Source organism: Halyomorpha halys, unplaced genomic scaffold (genome assembly GCF_000696795.3).
Source record: "Halyomorpha halys isolate HHAL.00 unplaced genomic scaffold, Hhal_1.1 Scaffold800.1, whole genome shotgun sequence".
NCBI lineage: Eukaryota > Metazoa > Arthropoda > Insecta > Hemiptera > Pentatomidae > Halyomorpha > Halyomorpha halys.
Window position 1 is genome coordinate 49,329 of NW_027109163.1, and position 7,373 is coordinate 56,701.

General features: G+C 32.8%; 1 protein-coding gene and 1 long non-coding RNA gene across 2 annotated transcripts in view; both read left to right on the forward strand.

Annotated features, from left to right (window-relative positions):
- LOC106686240 (uncharacterized) overlaps positions 1-6,362 on the forward strand; it is a 12,873-nt gene extending 6,511 nt beyond the window's left edge. The window contains exon 3 of the long non-coding RNA XR_001343982.2: positions 6,263-6,362. This is a non-coding gene — a long non-coding RNA (uncharacterized lncRNA). The remainder of the gene's footprint in view (positions 1-6,262) is intronic.
- Positions 6,363-6,733: 371 nt separating this feature from the next.
- LOC106686241 (Wilms tumor protein homolog) overlaps positions 6,734-7,373 on the forward strand; it is a 4,462-nt gene continuing 3,822 nt past the window's right edge. Inside the window, exon 1 of the mRNA XM_014429429.3 lies at positions 6,734-6,855. The gene's annotated coding sequence lies outside the window, so the exon portion shown is untranslated. The remainder of the gene's footprint in view (positions 6,856-7,373) is intronic.

Consider the following 7,373-nt stretch of genomic DNA (forward strand, 5'->3'; position numbering starts at 1 on the left):
CTTTATACGGTTTATACAGCTGACATCCCAACCCACCCTAACACAGTCCTAACAACATACGCTGATGACACATGTATACTGTCTGTAAACATTGAGTCGTAATGCATCACAAACATTACAGACACACATAACATCTATTGAAGAGTGGAGTCAAAACTGGAGAATCAAAATAAATCCTGACAAATCCCATCAGATCACCTTTACTCTCCGTCGTAAACCTCTACCGTCCTGTCCTGTCCTACAGTATCCTTTCTAAATACTCCACTAACGCCTGTTGAACAGATACGATACTTAGGACTCCATCTTGACAAGAGACTTACTTGGAATCCACACACAAGACAGAAACTGCTCGTAGATTCCGATTGCTACAACACTTACTTGACAAACGCTACAAACTCCAAAAAATTAGTATACACTTCGATAATCAGACCAATTTGGACTTATGGAATTGAGCTCTGGGGCTCCACCAAACCAACAAATTCCTCCCACATCCAATCCTTACAATCCAAAATCCTACATAAAATCCTTGATGCTCCTCATTACGTTACGAATAAACTCATTCACAAAGACCTTAACATCCCATTCGTTGCAGAACTGACCCAAAACAGATATGCGTCTTTTCATTCCAAACTCCTTAACCATCCTAACCCATTAATTCTTAATCTTTCATCCTTCTCAAGCTGTCAAAAGTTTCTAGATATTCCTTCCTATGAAGATGGAAATTGCTGACGTGCCTTGATTTAGCCCAGCACTTCATGTAGGTCTAGAAAAATAAAAAAAAAAGGTAAAAGAAAAGTAGAAATATTCCTGGGCTTCACCAGGGTTAAAAATATACAAAAAACAACTAAGAACATTACAACAATAAGGTAGGAAGGAAGACATAAAATAGTATCAGTATAAAATAAACTTGAATAAACAAAGATGAGAATAAAAAATTACTTAACAATGGTAAGAATAAAAATTACATAAAATATACCGTTAAAAAGTACAGCAGATGTACAAATAAAAAAACAGAAAAGTAGATGTGGGAACAAAAAATTTAAACACACTAACAGACGGAAAATGACATTAAATAGTTATAAGCCATTTGTTCTTTTTTGACCGCAACCCTGACCATTTTCTTATATAAAAATAAGTATTTGTTCATTTATCAATTGTCAACCATTAAAATTATCTAGAGTTACTATCATAAATTTTAGATATAATGTATACAAAATTTAGTATATAATAAATACAGATTCAGAAACTGGTTAAAAAAAAAATTAATATTAATATCAGAAAAATTCTGGAGAACAAACAAGTTATAAGTTCACCAAGATAATAGGGGTATCTCCAAACTCCCTTGTCCTTACAGCACTTCTTTGTTTCCTATGGAAGGGAAGGTACTTCTGATCACTTTCATCTGTAGTGAGTCGATGTGATGGTGTGTTGATGTTTTTATTCTATCAATGTACTTGGTATGTCTTCAACAGAGACATTACAAAAGAAATCCTGGATGGAAACTCAAAAGTCATAGTCAATAATGGGTCGTAGTACAATGGAAAAATTAAAGAAAAACAAATTTAAATATCAAGGAAGAAACTGCTCGTAGATTCAGATTGCTACAACACTTACTTGACAAACGCTCTAAACTGCCCATTCACTACAAAAAATTAGTATACATTACGATAATCAGACCAATTTGGACATACGGAATTCAGCTCTGGGGCTCCAGCAAATTCCTCCCGCATCCAATCCTTACAATCCACAATCCTACATACAATTCTTGATGCTCCTTATTACATTACAAATAAACTCATTCACAAAGACCTTATCATCCCACTCGTTGCAGAATTGGCCCAAAACAGATATGCGTCTTTTCATTCCAAATTCCTTAACCATTCTAACCTATTAATTCTTAATCTTTCATCCTTAACAATCTTTGATAATCCTCTGAGGCGTCTGAAAATAAGATGGTCACGGGACCTTCTAATTTAAATTAATGTTTGAAGTACCACCAATGGGTGGTTCCTTCCCAAGATTTTCAAGTGTATATGAAACATACAACATATTTACTTATTGTATTATTTTGTAGTTGTAAATTACATTGAATAAATAAATAAAAATACGGAAAATAATATACTTAAATCTACGGTCTGATTCTTACGCAAGCACCATCTAATTTTATATAAGATGTAAATGAGGATATTTTTTTTATTCTAAGAACTCCTTCGCTAGCCCTCCTGAGCGGTGACGTTATTTATATGATTTATAGACGACAGGCAAATAGATGATTTATAGAAGACAGGCAAAATCTAAATTTCTACAAAATTTTGAGGTGGCGACTACTGACTACTTATCTACTTGGGTACTACTTTCACTTATCTGTTGCGAGTGTTGACACTTGGCAAAAATAATTTCATTTCTATTCAAATTTATAAAATATAAAATGCTTGTAAGTAATATGTATAATTGTATTGTTAATAAATAAATATAGGAGGTTGGAAAAAAAGGTAGAGGATGCTATTAGTGAGTTTCCGACCCTCACCATCCACAACGAACTGCTGGGGTAGCCTGCTTTTCTTGCCCTTCTGGAAGGAAATGACAATGGCATCAGTCTTCGACGGATTAACCTTGATGTGCCGTCTTCTTCAGAGCAGCTACGATGGTGGCAGAAGCAGTTTGTGCATAGCGTAGGGCCAGTTCAGCTCTCATGCTGGAAGCATAGACACCGATGCCGTCGGCATAGGCTGCTACCACTGCATGTCGGTGCTCGATGGCGACTACTGACTACTTATCTACTTGGGTACTACTTTCACTTATCTGTTGCGAGTGTTGACACTTGGCAAAAATAATTTCATTTCTACTCAAATTTATAAAATGTTAAATATTTTTATATAAACATTTTATCGAAAAAATCTTAATTTCTGTACCCAAAAGGTATTAAATTTAAATTTTAGTAACTCTTTGAATTAAATATTTTACAATAAATTTAGCAGGATATTACTTAATGTTAAATTCACAAAAACGTATTAACAGCTGAAGACCAGTTTGCTACATCGCAGCCAGCTTATCTCTAAAGCTGTCAAGTAAGCATACAAACAAAATAACATAATATTGACCAGCAAAGCAACTAAGCTATGTCTAGATCTAACTGTTCCATATTTTAACAGTTTGAGAAATTTATTTTTTTCATTAAAAAAATGTTTATACCAGAATATCAAAAGGAGAGAAGATTTCTCCCAATATCAGTACAATTGCATTTGACAAACAGGTTTTTTGAAATAAATCCTTTCACCTGAACAAAAAGTATTATGAAAAAAGTAAACAGAAAAACGGTTTAAACGATTTCTGAATGCCACGCCTCTAATTCCCCTTTACCAATTAATTAAAGGTAATAGGTTATAAAAACTTTTATTCCAACAAAAACTGGATGAAAATATTTTCCATCAGAACCCTTTCCTTGGATCGGTAGAATTTCCGGTAATTTTCTGCTTACGGAAAAGAGAGGCCTTGATGCTTTTATAATTGTTATACTTCTACTTAAATAGCTGCTTACAATTGCTTATACGGTCAGTCAAGATAGCATATTAATAACCAGGCGCATGTCTTAAAGTAACTAAAGAATAAGTACAGTTACTAAGTTACCACAGAATGTCTCGTGAAATGAAAACTAATCTCGTGAAATACAATAAACAAAATTAATTATTAAAAAAATTATTAGGTAAAATTTAAAACTTTTTCCTTTTTAACTGTTTAACTAATATCTCTTACTACATATCTGCTATAATATCAAAGAATTTTAAAATATTTAGTTATCAGATAATCTTATTAGGAGAGACATACACTAAGTTTCTAGTATATAGTTAGGATCAAACATTTGGCTGTAGTAGGACATTTTATAATAATTATAATTAATTTATTAAATATATTGTGTTAGTAGGAATTATTGTTTTTAGTTTGTAAATTTAATGAATGATAGATTTCTCGAATGGACTGATAGCAAATTGTGAAAGATCTTCAATGATATAAAAAGTATTATATCAACAGATAAATATAAAAAGTGTTATCAGCACTTACATTGTAGATACTTCTAAAATAGTTTATGATAAGAATTAGGAAATACTATAAAGTTTCCGTATTTGTGATATCCCGCGGCTTACCTAAAGAATTTTATTTTCTTAAATTTGAAAAAAAAAAAACATTTCTCATTTAGTATTTCTACGATCTGCACAAATAATGATTTGATTTTATTTGAATAGGAGCTAAAAATAAATAGATGAACTTATTAATTAATATTAGGCTAAAATCAAAATTAGAGTAAACATGTATGTATACATCAAGGCTCAGTTTTCCATCAGTTCAGATTTACTTAGGTGGGCGTATGTCGTCAAAAAGTGATGAGGTTTTCATTCTGTTGATATTGACAGGTTATAAAAAATAACTATGATTAAATTGCCACAGATAATTTTTTTCATTATTAACAGTTCATTAATAAACATTTTACCCATTAAAATTTAGTTATAATTTTAATTATTACTATTTTTCCCCATTACTAGGCAGCCATTAACAGGTAGTCACGTGTTTGGAAACATGCTCACGTAAATCCGGCATATTTACGCTGTTTTTAGAATGGTGACAACTAATCATTTAGTTGAGGAATCCCTTAATTTAGTGACTCCAGGGATTTTCCTTGTTTGGGGCCAGGTTGAAAATTTCTGTGTCAATTGATTTGGTTTTAGAGAGTCGCTTTTGTGTTTCTCAACTTTTTTCTCCAATCCAGCTATTTGTTTTGCGATAACTAAGGTACTCAATAGGTACATATCTTTAAATCACAAGATCAAATTTTATCCGATGAACATCCTGAACTGTTTTTGTTTTTTTCTGAAAATTTAGTCTCTGTAAAAGGAGATATTACTGATTCAACCATCATGAACTCTGGCAGCATGAACTCAACTCAACTTGAGTGTTTGGTTTCGATGGTTTACAACTTGGTTGGTTATAATTAGCTTTTTAGTGAAATACATTGAATTTTAGAAAGCCATAGCTGTAGTTTATAGCTAGAATACTAGGGTTATGCGTCTTTCGTACATGACCTGTAACTCCAAACGGAGTAAATTTTTTTTATACGTATAAATAGTACCAGATTATGGCTTATATTACTTTTTTCTTGTTTTCCGCTTTTTTAGCTATTAATTAGTATAAATATTTAAAATTACAATCTCATAATATCTTGAAGCTCTTAGTATTGAGCCTACCTATTTCAGATCTAATATATTTTTGTAATGCTGGGTATTACGGATCTCTCCACAACAGTCTTGATAGGTTTGCTCCAACCTAAGCTTGAAATATCATCTACTTAATAATTCTTCCTAAACATGCAGTGTTTAGGTTTTAGAAAAAACGTTCTGCTAACACGCCCTACAATTAAATGATAGTCAAGATTCGTGTTTAAACAAGCTTGATATTAATAGGTAAGTCAGCTTATTTCATGGTGACTCCTTGACTTGATAAAAACGAATTATACAAGAGTTTCAAGGAGTAACAACTGGAACTTAACTAAATTTATAAAATATTTTTGTGAAATTATGTTTAATAAGCTGTATCTTTTATTTTTCAGGACTGTTCCAACAACCACTTCTGACTGTCCTGACCTATACGGAGCATGCGTAGTACGTATTTTACCTTTCCAAATCCTGTACCGCGTATGCTCCTTACAGTTATGGATAGTCAGATGTGGTTGTTGGAACAGACTTTTCATTTCATTACATAAACCCAAGGATTAGCATTCCTCCATGTAACTGTTCGATTTAGACTTGTTTTTTTTTGTTGAAAAGTGAACAAAATCATCAATATGATTCAGAAAACACTACAAAAAAATTGTGCTTTTTAGGGTCTTAATATTTTTTCTTCACCACTATTTTTAAACCTGAAACAATTAAATCACTTTCCATCTGTTTTTCAAATAGAAATAGATGAAAAATAGGACATTGGTGATAGAGCTTTGCTCTTCGCGCTATTATTGTTTTTTCATATTTTCTGGTTAAACCATTATTATTTGATTACATAATAAAATTTTATTCATTTTCTAAAACAAAACAAACTCGCGTATAAAAGATAATTTGCTCACATGAACTAACATTTTGGAACATGAACTAGTATAAAATAATATTTAAATAAATAAAAACAAAAACTATAAAAGTGTTGGTTTAGTATTTCTTTAAAGACCTTAGGGATAACGAGGTAGCAGGATTCTATTAAGGCTGATTATCGGTTTTGACAGATAACGTCGGATGGATGGGAAGCAAATCAAGCTATTTGTAGCCGAGGGAGTAAAGGCGCCTTTCCATGATAATATTGAATAGCAAATGCCGACACTGAACTTTCAGGTTCGCTAAAGTTATTATTATTATTATATTAGAGGTATTGTTAAGTAGGTAAAATATTAGAACCTCATACTTAGTAGTAGTCACAATTAAATATTTTAAGGAATTCGGAAAAAGGGAGAAAAACACAAGTCAAATATTTTAAATAATTCGTGAAAAGGAGGGATACAGTATGTGGACTTCCTACCTCGGGAGTGCATGGGCTACTGAGACAAGAGTTAAAGGCTCGACGGCTAGCGGTGATCGAGCCCACGTCACACCCCCCGCGAGTCAATGGACGGGCTGTGACGTAGTGGGTGACGTCACGGGCATCCCCTGTTCACGTGAACAGCAGGAGGACTACCACGACCCGAGTGCGTGATCAGCTCTGGTTGGCCGCCTCCGGCCGAGCCCACTTCATTCTGCTCACTGCCTCTATACCTTCAGTAACATACTTCTTTCCTCCGTTGTCACTTCTTCGCCACATCGGCTCCAGACCAGTAAATCAAAGGTGAGTCCGTCTTTATGAATTCTGATCCTATTCTAGCTTTGCTGATTTTAGCCAAACTCTGCTAAACTAAAACTGCATCAATATCCAAATAATCTACTGATCTATATCCATCATCTATGGCCATAACAATAATAGATTTCCTGCCTGAAATCCCCTAACATTAACCATATATATTCCAAAACAAAAGTTCCACACTTTTCCATTTTAAAACAACGAATTTAGACAATAATAAACAAACAAGATATGCGTTCCACATTAAAATAATCGTGATTTGTTAAAATTTAAAATAGAACACTTTCCGAATGGACTAGGAAGTGATCAAGTCCTCAAACTATCTAATAATAGAAATATTAAACATTTCCTTCCAAAACTACCACCAGTTGTAATAATATATATGGTGGGCGTATGTCGTCAAAAAGTGATGGTTTTCATTCTGTTGATATTGACAGGTTATAAAAAATAACTATGATTAAATTGCCACAGATAATTTTTTTAATTATTAACAGTTCATTAATAAA